At 47.4% G+C, this 14,144-nt stretch overlaps 1 protein-coding gene and 1 pseudogene across 2 annotated transcripts in view; one reads left to right on the top strand and one right to left on the bottom strand.

The window, feature by feature from the left end:
• Positions 1-14,144, top strand: part of LOC141192249 (uncharacterized) — a 338,025-nt gene that overhangs the window by 259,187 nt on the left and 64,694 nt on the right. The window lies entirely within an intron of this gene.
• LOC141192261 (vacuolar protein sorting-associated protein 37A-like) overlaps positions 1-14,144 on the bottom strand; it is a 38,704-nt pseudogene that overhangs the window by 10,268 nt on the left and 14,292 nt on the right.

Here is a 14,144-nt window from a genome sequence, read left to right as displayed (position 1 = left end):
AACATAGTCTCATGTGCAGCGGCATCATGCAGAGTTTCCCCGACACACCGTGTCTGCAAATTGAGAATCTGGTTTGGCTTTTATCACAAGTCATATAGCAAGGCTCGTTAAAGGGTCGATATTGACTTTTAGGATTACTTCCAAAAGGTGGCGCTAAAGTTCTAATCCTCTTCCTCTCTGAAGAGACAATTTGCATATTTAATTGCCCAGAGGAGCATGCACGGCTTATATGTAGCACCCTGAGGATTCGGCTGCTACAGGGGTATTGCACCTCAGCCAGAGGTGTGATATTCCACTCCCGGGTAAGGATGGAGTGTGGAACTGAGCTCAGTTAGCTGCATGCACTACACACATCCCATTTCCGGAGGGCAGACCAACGGTACTCCCACTTAGAAATGTGCAGGTACGATCGAGTCTGTCCTTGGCTGGAGTGGGAGGGGGGTGGACCATCCCAGTAGTGTAGGGGCAGATAGGGGGAGCAGTCTGGGTAGTGCTAGGAGCTCATTGGGTGCTGGTCACCTGAGCTCACACATAGAGGGAGTATAAAAGGTGGGAACCATCTAAGATCAGGGTCAGTCAGTCAGTCAGCCACAGTCAGTCAGTCAGTCTGTGAGAAGTAAGTCTTTGCAGAGCAGTGGAAGAAAGCAGAGGAGCAGAGCAGCCCCAGGCCCAGAGTGAGAGAGGAGAGAACGAAAGACCCAGAGGGGGAGAAAGAAGGAACTCTGAGAGCCCAAATACAACCACAGGGTGAAGAGTTGGCAACAGGGTACCGGATCCCAAACTGGTGGGGGCTACAGCATACCTCAGCCAGAGACCGGAGGCTGTGGGCAGCATCTGCCACGGCCACCCACCATATCCACCCGGAAGGCAGACCACGCGAAGGGTCAGGGAACCCAGAGTCAAGGGTTTTACCAACAGAAGGCCCGAGGGAGCCGGACATAGGTGGATCCCTGGTGGGGAAGGCCAGAGACGAGGACAGGACAGAACGGGAGCTCAGAACCACGCTCCAGAACTACTTGGGGGTTGGCCGAGTCCAGGACCTGGTGGACGCAGCACGGCTCGGGTGGTCACTCAAGGCCGGAGTGACCGGAACATCTGCAGTAAGTAAAGAACCCTGAACTGCACAACCCGACTCTGACTCTCATTACCATCATCCCTGCACCTCCACAACCACCATCCTCTGCACCTGACCCCCCTGGGGCTATACCCCTCCCGTTGGGGGTTATACTACCTAAGCTGCACAAACACCATCAGCCTCAGCGGACCCTGCTGCAGCGGCGGCCGTAGTGACCGCAATTCAACGGGTGGCGTAGTCGACATAAAGAACTTTAGTAACATCAGTAAGGACTGCCACACACTGAGCTTGACACCCTGGGCACGGACCGGGTCACAGCCACTCGGAGACTACAACCCCCATCTGATCCGGCTCCGGGTATCCCCAACAACACTGGCCCAGGGGGCGCGTCATATACGTCTCCTCACTCTGACATGCCAGGCTTGGCTTGGCATTCTCCACAAGGAGAAACGCTAGCCCTTAGACCCCAACCACTCGGTACAAAACTCTCATCATTGGTGTACAGTGGGTATTCCCATCAAACAATATGGAAAGGAGGGGACCCATAATTTGTAAAGTCTGAATTTTGATAATGTTAAAAGTCTAAAGGAGAGAAAAAGAAAAGTTCAGGTACAAGTTAAGGTACAACTCTACAAAGAAACCTGCAGTCAAAATTAGAACTTACTGTCATTTGCTACATGGAACCACAAATTCAGCCGCAATGTGAGGGTAAACAATCGTTCAGATGAGCAGAAATAAGTGCTAAAAGCGGATGTGCCATCTTATCAAGTAGAAGTGCACCGCTCCCCAGCCTCCTCGCTTCCCGATTTATGGGGAGCAGTGCGCTCCTGCTTGATTGACAGCTTGGTGCAGCGGCATGTGTTGTGCGGCTTGTCCGAACTATGCGCTCTCTGGTGCTGCAAGCAGAGATCATTTTGCCTTTGCAGCATCTGGGAAGCAGCGGCACTGAAGCCGGCAGTGCGCTCCAGCCATCCAGCCAGCTTCGGGCAGTGCTTACAAGCTCTACTGGGAAGGACTTGTATTTTGCCACCGCAGAAGCAGAAAAGAATAAAATTAAATATACTTCCATTGTTGAGAATGGAAAGGATTTTTAATAACAAGTAAATTACTAAATTGCTTGATTTTACAAGAATTTTGCAATTTCACCACTTTAAGAATATTGGAATAACCCTTTAAACTTAGATGATATTCCACCATAACAATGGAAGGATCTGAGATCTCAGGACAATATAATTACTTACTAGGGGAAAGAGCCAGAGGTTGGGGCCAGGGTTGGAGGGCTTTTCCAAAACTCTTCTAGTAAATTCTGGACTATTTTCCCAAGATCTGAGTGCATAGTAAACTAAAAAAGGAGAAAATTGTTAAGATGTTAACAGCTGTAAACTCTCATCAGAAAGAATCATGTGGCTAATGCCATAATAACACCTAACATGATCAGAGATTCCTGGCTTTACACTGTGTTCCAAATTATTATGCAAATAATATTTTCTCAGATTTTCCCAAATTACCTATATGAATTGCAGTCATTGTAATTTTCCAGTCAAATAACTATTAGAGTACAATTGAAAGGTTTTTGTACAAACTGCCTATGATAACAGTATATTTAAAAAAATAAAACACTCAAACTGCACTCAAAAATGCATGTTCCAAATTATTATGCACAGCAGAGTTTTCAACCTTTTCATTTTAATAAAGAACAAAAAAAATGTCTTTTTTGAAATTATAAGCATTAGCAGGTTATTACAAACTGAAATCAAACAGTTTTCAACTCAAAACTTTATTCTAGGTGATGTAACATTTGCACATAGGACCGCTTGTTTGAAAGGAGCTTCTGAACTCTCTCGTCCATTGAATTTGTCAGGTTTTGGATGGTTTCTGCTTCAATTGTTTTGCATGAGGACAGAATACCCTCCCAGAGCTGTTGCTTAGATGTGAACTGCCTCCCGCCATCATAGACACTCCTTTTGATGATGCTCCAGAGGTTCTCAATGGGGTTGAGGTCAGGGGAGCATGGGGGTCACACCATAAGTTTGTCCCCTTTTATGCCCATAGCAGCCAGAGATGCAGATGTGTTATGTGCAGCATGAGACGGGGCATTATCATGCATGAAATGATCTCGATGGTCCAGATGGATGGAGTGGAGGATGGCTGGTTGATGGACACCCCATGCAAACACGGCTACGGCGCCAACAAGGAGGAGGTGGAGTAATGTCTTGGGCTGGAATCATGGGGAGAGGGATTGTCGGCCCTTTTAGGATCCCTGAAGGGGTAAAGATGAACTCCATAATGTATGTTGAGTTTCTCAAACAGCACTTCCTTCCATGGTTCAAGAAGAAGAACCGTGCATTCCGCAGCAAGATCATTTTCATGCATGATAATGCCCCATCTCATGCTGCACATAACACATCTGCATCTCTGGCTGCTATGGGCATAAAAGGGGACAAACTTATGGTGTGGCCCCCATGCTCCCCTGACCTCAACCCCATTGAGAACCTGGAGCATCATCAAAAGGAGCGTCTATGATGGCGGGAGGCAGCTCACATCTAAGCAACAGCTCTGGGAGGGTATTCTGTCCTCATGCAAAACAATTGAAGCAGAAACCATCCAAAACCTGACAAATTCAATGGACGAGAGAGTTCAGAAGCTCCTTTCGAACAAGCGGTCCTATGTGCAAATGTAACATCACCTAGAATAAAGTTTTGAGTTGAAAACTGTTTGATTTCAGTGTGTAATAACCTGCTAATGCTTATAATTTCAAGAAAGACCATTTTTTTGTTCTTTATTAAAATGAAAAGGTTGAAAACTCTGCTGTGCATAATAATTTGGAACATGCATTTTGAGTGCAGTTTGAGTTTTTTTATTTTTTTTAAATATACTGTTATCATAGGCAGTTAGTGCAAAAACCTTTCAATTGTACTCTAATAGTTATTGACTGGAAAATTACAATGACTGCAATTCATATAGGTAATATGGGAAAATCTGAGAAAATATTATTTGCATAATAATTTGGAACACAGTGTATACAGACCACAAAGTATGGCAGTATCAGCGATCAAGCAGACAAGGGCTGGAGAGAGCAGGAGAGACGCTAGAAAGACGCTCGAGAGAGAGAGAGCAGGAGAGACGCTCGAGAGAGAGAGAGAGAGCAGGAGAGACGCTCAAGATCAGGAGAGACGCTCGAGAGAGAGAGAGCAGGAGAGACGCTCAAGATCAGGAGAGACGCTCGAGAGAGAGAGAGCAGGAGAGACGCTCGAGAGAGAGAGCAGGAGAGACGCTCAAGATCAGGAGAGACGCTCGAGAGAGAGAGAGCAGGAGAGACGCTAGAAAGACGCTCGAGAGAGAGAGAGAGCAGGAGAGACGCTCGAGAGAGTGAGAGCAGGAGAGACGCTAGAAAGACGCTCAAGAGAGAGAGAGCAGGAGAGACGCTCGAGAGAGAGAGAGCAGGAGAGACGCTAGAAAGACGCTCGAGAGAGAGAGAGCAGGAGAGACGCGCGAGAGAGAGAGCAGGAGAGACGCTCGAGAGAGAGAGCAGGAGAGACGCTCAAGATCAGGAGAGACGCTCGAGAGAGAGAGAGCAGGAGAGACGCTCGAGAGAGAGAGCAGGAGAGACGCTCAAGATCAGGAGAGATGCTCGAGAGAGAGAGAGCAGGAGAGACGCTCGAGAGAGAGAGAGAGCAGGAGAGACGCTCAAGATCAGGAGAGACGCTCGAGAGAGAGAGAGCAGGAGAGACGCTCGAGAAAGAGCAGGAGAGACGCTCGAGAGAGAGAGAGCAGGAGAGACGCTCGAGAGAGAGAGCAGGAGAGACGCTCGAGAGAGAGAGCAGGAGAGACGCTCGAGAGAGAGAGAGCAGGAGAGACGCTTGAGAGAGAGAGAGCAGGAGAGACGCTCGAGAGAGAGAGCAGGAAAGAAGCTTGAGAGAGAGAGAGCAGGAGAGACGCTCGAGAGAGAGAGAGCAGGAGAGACGCTCGAGAGAGAGATCAGGAGAGACGCTCGAGAGAGAGAGCAGGAGTGACGCTCGAGAGAGAGAGCAGGAGAGACGCTCGAGAGAGAGAGCAGGAGAGACGCTCGAGAGAGAGAGAGCAGGAGAGACGCTCGGGAGAGAGAGAGCAGGAGAGACGCTCGAGAGAGAGAGCAGGAGAGATGCTCGAGAGAGAGAGCAGGAGAGACGCTCGAGAGAGAGAGCAGGAGAGACGCTCGAGAGAGAGAGCAGGAGAGACGCTCGAGAGAGAGAGAGCAGGAGAGACGCTTGAGAGAGAGAGAGCAGGAGAGACGCTCGAGAGAGAGAGCAGGAAAGAAGCTTGAGAGAGAGAGAGCAGGAGAGACGCTCGAGAGAGAGAGAGCAGGAGAGACGCTCGAGAGAGAGATCAGGAGAGACGCTCGAGAGAGAGAGCAGGAGTGACGCTCGAGAGAGAGAGCAGGAGAGACGCTCGAGAGAGAGAGCAGGAGAGACGCTCGAGAGAGAGAGAGCAGGAGAGACGCTCGGGAGAGAGAGAGCAGGAGAGACGCTCGAGAGAGAGAGCAGGAGAGATGCTCGAGAGAGAGAGCAGGAGAGACGCTCGAGAGAGAGAGCAGGAGAGACGCTCGAGAGAGAGAGAGCGGGAGAGACGCTCGAGAGAGAGAGAGCAGGAGAGACGCTCGACAGAGAGCAGGACAGACGCTCGAGAGAGAGCAGGAGAGACGCTCGAGAGAGAGAGCAGGAGAGATGCTCGAGAGAGAGAGAGCAGGAGAGACGCTCGAGAGAGAGAGCAGGAGAGACGCTCGAGAGAGAGAGCAGGAGAGACGCTCGAGAGAGAGAGAGCAGGAGAGACGCTCGAGAGAGAGAGAACAGGAGAGACGCCCGAGAGAGAGAGAGCAGGAGAGACGCTCGAGAGAGAGAGAGCAGGAGAGACGCTAGAGAGAGAGAGACGCTCGAGAGAGAGAGCAGGAGAGAAGCTCGAGAGAGAGAGCAGGAGAGAAGCTCGAGAGAGAGAGCAGGAGAGATGCTCGAGAGAGAGAGCAGGAGAGACTCTCGAGAGAGAGCAGGAGAGACGCTCGAGAGAGAGCAGGAGAGACGCTCGAGAGAGAGAGCAGGAGAGACGCTCGAGAGAGAGAGCAGGAGAGACGCTCGAGAGAGAGAGAGCAGGAGAGACGCTAGAGAGAGAGAGATGCTCGAGAGAGAGAGAACAGGAGAGAAGCTCGAGAGAGAGAGCAGGAGAGACGCTCGAGAGAGAGCAGGAGAGACGCTCGAGAGAGAGCAGGAGAGACGCTCGAGAGAGAGAGCAGGAGAGACGCTCGAGAGAGAGAGCAGGAGAGACGTTCGAGAGATAGAGAGCAGGAGAGACACTCGAGAGAGAGAGCAGGAGAGACGCTCGAGAGAGAGCAGGAGAGACGCTCGAGAGAGAGAGCAGGAGAGACGCTCGAGAGAGAGCAGGAGAGACGCTCGAGAGAAAGAGCAGGAGAAAAGCTAGAGAGAGAGAGCAGGAGAGACGCTCGAGAGAGAGAGCAGGAGAGATGCTCGAGAGAGAGAGCAGGAGAGATGCTCGAGAGAGAGAGCAGGAGAGACGCTCGAGAGAGAGCAGGAGAGACGCTCGAGAGAGAGAGCAGGAGACACGCTCGAGAGAGAGAGCAGGAGAGACGCTCGAGAGAGAGAGCAGGAGAGACGCTCGAGAGAGAGAGCAGGAGAGACGCTCGAGAGAGAGAGCAGGAGAGACGCTCGAGAGAGAGCAGGAGAGACGCCCGAGAGAGAGAGCAGGAGAGACGCTCGAGAGAGAGCAGGAGAGACGCTCGAGAGAAAGAGCAGGAGAGAAGCTAGAGAGAGAGAGCAGGAGAGACGCTCGAGAGAGAGAGCAGGAGAGATGCTCGAGAGAGAGAGCAGGAGAGACGCTCGAGAGAGAGAGAGCAGGAGAGACGCTCGAGAGAGAGCAGGAGACACGCTCGAGAGAGAGAGCAGGAGAGATGCTCGAGAGAGAGAGCAGGAGAGACGCTCGAGAGAGAGAGCAGGAGAGACGCTCGAGAGAGAGAGCAGGAGAGACGCTCGAGAGAGAGAGCAGGAGAGACGCTCGAGAGAGAGCAGGAGAGACGCCCGAGAGAGAGAGCAGGAGAGACGCTCGAGAGAGAGCAGGAGAGACGCTCGAGAGAAAGAGCAGGAGAGAAGCTAGAGAGAGAGAGCAGGAGAGACGCTCGAGAGAGAGAGCAGGAGAGATGCTCGAGAGAGAGAGCAGGAGAGACGCTCGAGAGAGAAAGAGCAGGAGAGACGCTCGAGAGAGCAGGAGAGACGCTCGATAGAAAGCAGGAGCAACTGTCAATCACTTCATCACTATATGACTCAGTAATGATACCTATAGCATATTACTCAGGGTGACAACATGGCAGGTCACAGAGTTACTTTCATGATCTAGATTTGCTAAATTGGAGACATATCATGATACAGAGCCCATGTCCATGACTTATGTCAGCTCCAAAGTGAAATATGTATTGAAAAAAAAAAAAAAAAATTATATATATACACACACATATACATACACTGCTCAAAAACATAAAGGGAACACTCAAATAACACATCCTAGATCTGAATGAATGAAATATTCTCATTGAATACTTTGTTCTGTACAAAGCTGAATGTGCTGACAACAAAATCACATAAAAATCATCAATGGAAATCAAATTTATTAACTAATGGAGGCCTGGATTTGGAGCCACCCCCAAAATTAAAGTGGTAAAACACACTACAGGCTGATCCAACTTTGATGTAATGTCCTTAAAACAAGTCAAAATGAGGTTCAGTATTGTGTGTGGCCTCCACGTGCCTGTATGACCTCCCTACAACGCCTGGGCATGCTCCTGATGAGGTTGCGGATGGTCTCCTGTGCGATCTCCTCCCAGACCTGGACTAAAGCATCCGCCAACTCCTGGACAGTCTGTGGTGCAACGTGACGTTGGTGGATGGAGCGAGACATGATGTCCCAGATGTGCTCAATCGGATTCAGGTCTGGGGAACGGGCGGGACAGTCCATAGCTTCAATGCCTTCATCTTGCAGGAACTGCTGACACACTCCAGCCACATGAGGTCTGGCATTGTCCTGCATTAGGAGGAACCCAGGGCAAACCTCACCAGCATATGGTCTCCCAAGGGGTCTGAGGATCTCATCTCGGTACCTAATGGCAGTCAGGCTACCTCTGGCGAGCACATGGAGGGCTGTGCGGCCCTCCAAAGAAATGCCACTCCACACCATTACTGACCCACTGCCTAACCGGTCATGCTGAAGGATGTTGCAGGCAGCAGATCGCTCTCCGCGGCGTCTCCAGACTCTGTCATGTCTGTCACATGTGCTCAGTGTGAACCAGCTTTCATCTGTGAAGAGCACAGGGTGCCAGTGGCGACTTTGCCAATCCTGGTGTTCTGTGGCAAATGCCAAGCGTCCTGCACAATGTTGGGATGTGATCACAACCCCCATCTGTGGACGTCGGGCCTTCATACCACCCTCATGGAGTCGGTTTCTAACCGTTTGTGTAGACACATGAACATTTGTGGCCTGCTGGAGGTCATTTTGCAGGGCTCTGTCAGTGCTCCCCCTGTTCCTCCTTGCACAAAGGCTGAGGTAGCGGTCCTGCTGCTGGGTTGTTGCCCTCCTACGGCCCCCTCCTTGTCTCCTGGTGTACTGGCCTGTCTCCTGGTAGCACCTCCAGCCTCTGGACACTACGCTGACAGACACAGCAAACCTTCTTGCCACAGCTCGCACTGATGTGCCATCCTGGATGAGCTGCACTACCTGAGCAACTTCTGTGGGTTGTAGAGTCTGTCTCATGCTACCACGAGTGTGAAAGCATAACCAACATTCAAAAGTGACCAAAACATCTGCCAGAAAGCATTGGTACTGAGATGTGGTCTGTGGTCCCCACCTGCAGAATCAATCCTTTGAGGGTGTCTTGATAATTGCCAATAATTTCCATCTATTGTCTATTCCATTTGCACAACAGCATGTGAAATTGATTGTCAATCAGTGTCGTTTCCTAAGTGGACAGTTTGATCTACTTGGAGTTATATTCTGTTGTTTAAGTGTTCCCTTTATTTTTTTGAGCAGTGTATATATACAGTACAGACCAAAAGGTGGACACACCTTCTCATTTAAAGATTTATCTGTATTTTCATGACTAAGAAAATTGTACATTCACACTGAAGGCATCAAAACTATGAATTAACACATGTGGAATTATATACTTAACAAAAAAGTGTGAAACAACTGAAAATATGTCTTATATTCTAGGTTCTTCAAAGTAGCCACCTTTTGCTTTGATGGCTGCTTTGCACACTCTTGGCATTCTCTTGATGAGCTTCAAGAGGTAGTCGCCGGAAATGGCTTTCACTTCACACGTGTGCCCAGTCAGGTTTAATAAGTGGGATTTCTTGCCTTATAAATGGGGTTGGGACCATCAGTTGTGTTGTGCAGAAGTCTGGTGGATACACAGCTGATAGTCCTACTGAATAGACTGTTAGAATTTGTATTATGGCAAGAAAAAAGCAGCTAAGTAAAGAAAAACGAGTGGCCATCATTACTTTAAGAAATGAAGGTCAGTCAGTCCGAAAAATTGTGAAAACTTTGAAAGTGTCCCCAAGTGCAGTTGCAAAAACCATCAAGCGCTACAAAGAAACTGTCTCACATGAGGACTGCCCCAGGAAAGGAAGACCAAGAGTCACCTCTGCTTCTGAGGATAAGTTTATCCGAGTCACCAGCCTCAGAAATCGCAGGTTAACAGCAGCTCAGATTAGAGACCAGGTCAATGCCACACAGAGTTCTAGCAGCAGAAACATCTCTTCAACAACTGTTAAGAGGAGACTTTGTGCAGCAGGCCTTCATGGTAAAATAGCTGCTAGGAAACCACTGCTAAGGACAGGCAACAAGCAGAAGAGACTTGTTTGGGCTAAAGAACACAAGGAATGGACAGTAGACCAGTGGAAATCTGTGCTTTGGTCTGATGAGTCCAAATTTGAGATCTTTGGTTCCAACCACCATGTCTTTGTGCGACGCAGAAAAGGTGAACGGATGGACTCTACATGCCTGGTTCACACAGTGAAGCATGGAGGAGGAGGAGTGATGGTGTGGGGGTGCTTTGCTGGTGACACTGTTGGAGATTTATTCAAAATTGAAGGCATACTGAACCAGCATGACTACCACAGCATCTTGCAGCGGCATGCTATTCCATCCGGTTTGCGTTTAGTTGGACTATCATTTATTTTTCAAAAGGACAATGACCCCAAACACAACTCCAGTCTGTGTAAGGGCTATTTGACCAAGAAGGAGAGTGATGGGGTGCTACGCCAGATGACCTGGCCTCCACAGTCACCAGACCTGAACCCAATCGAGATGGTTTGGGGTGAGCTGGACCGCCGAGTGAAGGCAAAAGGGCCAACAAGTGCTAAGCATCTCCGGGAACTCCTTCAAGATTGTTGGAAGACCATTACCGGTGACTACCACTTGAAGCGCATCAAGAGAATGCCAGGAGTGTGCAAAGCAGTCATCAAAGCAAAAAGTGGCTACTTTGAAGAACCTAGAATATAAGACATATTTTCAGTTGTTTCACACTTTTTGTTAAGTATATAATTCCACATGTGTTAATTCATAGTTTTGATGCCTTCAGTGTGAATGTACAATTTTCATAGTCATGAAAATACATAAAAAGTCTTTAAATGAGAAGGTGTGTCCAAACTTTTGGTCTGTACTGTACATACACACACACACACACACATATATATATATACATACACGCACGCAGTAGGGAAAATAAGTATTTGATACACTGCCGATTTTGCAAGTTTTCCCACCTACAAAGAATGGATAGGTCTGTCATTTTTATCATAGGTACACTTCAACTGTGAGAGACAGAATCTAAAAATAAAATCCAAAAAAAAATCACATTGTATGATTTTTTAATAATTAAATCGCATTTCATTGCATGAAATAAGTATTTGATCACCTACCAACCAGCAAGAAATCTGGCTCTCACAGACCTGTTAGTTTTTCTTTCAGAAGCCCTCCTACTCTGCACTCCTCACCTGTATTTATTGTACCTGTTTGAACTCGTTACCTGTATAAAAGACACCTGTCCACACACTCAATCAATCACACTCCAACCTATCCACCATGGTTAAGACCAAAGAGCTATCTAAGGACACCAGGGACAAAATTGTAGACCTGCTCCAGGCTGGGATTGGCTACAGGACAATATGCAAGCAGCTTGGTGAGAAGGCAACAACTGTTGGCACAATTATTAGAAAACGGAAGAAACACAAGATGACTGTCAATCTTCCTCGGTCTGGGGCTCCATGCAAGATCTCGACCCGTGGGATAAGGATGATTCTGAGAAAGGTCAGGAATCAGCCCAGAACTACACAGGAGGACCTGGTCAATGACCTGAAGAGAGCCGAGACTACAGTCTCAAACATTACCATTAGTAACACACTATGCCGTCATGGATTAAACTCCTGCAGGTCCCCTGCTCACACCAGCACATGTCCAGGCCCGTTTGAAGTTCGCCAATGACCATCTGGGTGATCCAGAGGAGGCATGGGAGAGGGTCATGTGGTCAGATGAGACCAAAATAGGACTTTTTGGTATCAACTCCACTTGCCGTGTTTGGAGAAAGAAGAAGGATGAGTACAACCCCAAGAACACCGTCCCAACTGGGAAGCATGCTGGGTGAAACCTTATACTTTGGGGGTGCTTTTCTGTAAAGGGGACAGGACAACTGCACCCAGCAACAGTCCCGAAACTTGAAAGATCTGGAGAAGATCTGTATGGAGGAGTGGTCCAAAATTCCTGCTGCAGTGTCTGCAAACTTGGTCAAGAACTACAGGAAACGTCTGACCTCTGTAATTGCAAACAAAGGTTTCCGTACCAAATATTAAGATCTGTTTTTCTATTGTATCAAATAATTAATTTGCATAATTGCATGAAATAAGTATGTAAAAATTATAAAATGTTATTTTTCTGTTTTTTATTTTTAGATTCTGTCTCTCACAGGTGAAGTGTACCTACGATAAAAATTACAGCCCTCTCCATTCTTTGTAGGTGGGAAAACTTGCAAAATCGTCAGTGTATCCAATACTTATTTTCCCCACTGTATATACTTTGTTACTAAAAAAGAAAAAACCCACCGGTCTTCTATGTGAACATAACAAAGACTATAACTAAAAATCTTATATATTAAAAAAAAAACTAAAACAAGGTTGACCACATTTTCTTATGGTATTTTTATCTGAAACTTCCTTGGAAAATTCACTGGAAATATCAGAAATGTCTGAAGTGGGGACCTCAATGTAAGACCCCCACCCATTAGATGTAAGGGGGCTCCCAAACCTCACGTGTTGATGCAGCACAGCCATCTGCAGCCACATTTTACGTAGAGCACACGCAGAACCGGGTCATTAACACATACATTAATCCTTTCATTTCGTTCTCCTTTGCTGAAGATGTGTTTGACAAAGACCTCATCTACCAAAATAAAGAGGTGTATTCCCTATGAACTAACAATACCGTGGCATCTCTTCTTCCCAGGTCCTCTGCGTTGTGCCAATCTTCTGGAAATGTGTGGATACATTGACAACTGGCCACTGCCAGGCCCCTGGTCGTAGTGATTATGCCTACTGTCCAAACTGATTAGACATGGACAAGGAGTAAGGTAACACCCCATTGTCAATTAGATGTAAGGCTATGTTCACACTAGGCGTTTTTTCACTACACATTACTTTCAATGGGTGAAATACACTGAAAGAAGTGACGTGCTCTATTCAGCAAAAAACAATGCAAATCACAAAATACTGATCATACAAAAACCAGGGTGTGAGCATGAGATTTCTGAAATCTCATAGACTTTGCTTGTACTGTAAAACACAGCTGAAAATTTGCATTAAAAAAACACTGAAAAAAACGCAATGTGTGAACATAGCCTTCAAAGGCACTGCACAGTGGTCTGAAACACAAATTCTGCACATTTGTGATTTTATAGGGTTTATAAGATTACTAAAACAGATGTGTCAGGAGACCACACAGATCCACTTTATAAAAAACAAAAACACCTCAGTCATTGAAAGGTTAAATGACAACATTCCTAAGTCCAGTGCTCAAAATCTCCCAAGTCTCCTTACATTCTGTAGTAAAGGACAGGTGACATTGGGGCCTTGCTTGTCCACCAGGTGATGTCTTATCGGTGGAAAGACTGTGATGAGAGGTTTGTCTTGAGGAAATTGTGGCGGAAGTAAACTGCAATAAAAACAAAGTATTAGAGCAAGACGCGGGATACATGACTGCAGCCTACAGAAACGTGACAGGTCCGGGGAAAATACCCAGCACCCTCATCTCATCTCAATGGAAAATCCATTTAGGTGGCACGTAGCGTAAGGCATAAAGGGACGTCAGCACCTTGACATATGATCGTAATGGTGTTATAAGAGATCTGATGAGTCCATCATGACAAATCTAGTGTGGAAAACATCTGCAAATCCGGCTGGAAGTGCACTGGGGCGTATCACTGCACTTAGACAGCTCCTTTCAAGTGCTCGGACACGCCCCTCTGCACTCCCACACCAATCTGCAGACACTCCATTTCCTTTTGACTGGCACATCGGAGCTCTGCAAAAAAAAAAAGGATAATTTTTCTGGGGAGGGACAATCGACGATACTGTTCTACCACTACTTCCATATGTAAAAGGAAGCTGAGAGGACCCTATAAGCCTCCATATTGATTTAAAGTGATTTCTTATTAGTAGCAATTAAACAACTTGCATTAATACACATCATCTATAGTGACGTCATGAGCAGCCAAGCAACATCATTTAATGGCTCCAGTGCTACAAGACATGACTATGGATGACAAGTCATTGTAGGGTACCGATTACACGCGGTGGGGTCTATCAACAGCATGGGACAACGATATTCTAGAAGTACCTAATATGGTCTGCTTTCTTTAAGGGGTTGCCCACTACCTTGATATTGATCACTTACCCATTGGATAGGTCATTAATATGGAATCAGTGGGGGCCATCTTCACAAGTGAATAGGAGCATGCGGCTCCCTCTCTGGGGGGCTGTCAGAA

The sequence above is a fragment of the Phyllobates terribilis genome, unplaced genomic scaffold (assembly GCF_046119375.1).
Source record: "Phyllobates terribilis strain yellow unplaced genomic scaffold, ASM4611937v1 Scaffold_56__1_contigs__length_8794411, whole genome shotgun sequence".
NCBI classification, from domain to species: domain Eukaryota; kingdom Metazoa; phylum Chordata; class Amphibia; order Anura; family Dendrobatidae; genus Phyllobates; species Phyllobates terribilis.
Note: the sequence above shows the minus strand (reverse complement) of the source record. Positions and strands in the feature narration are given on the sequence as shown.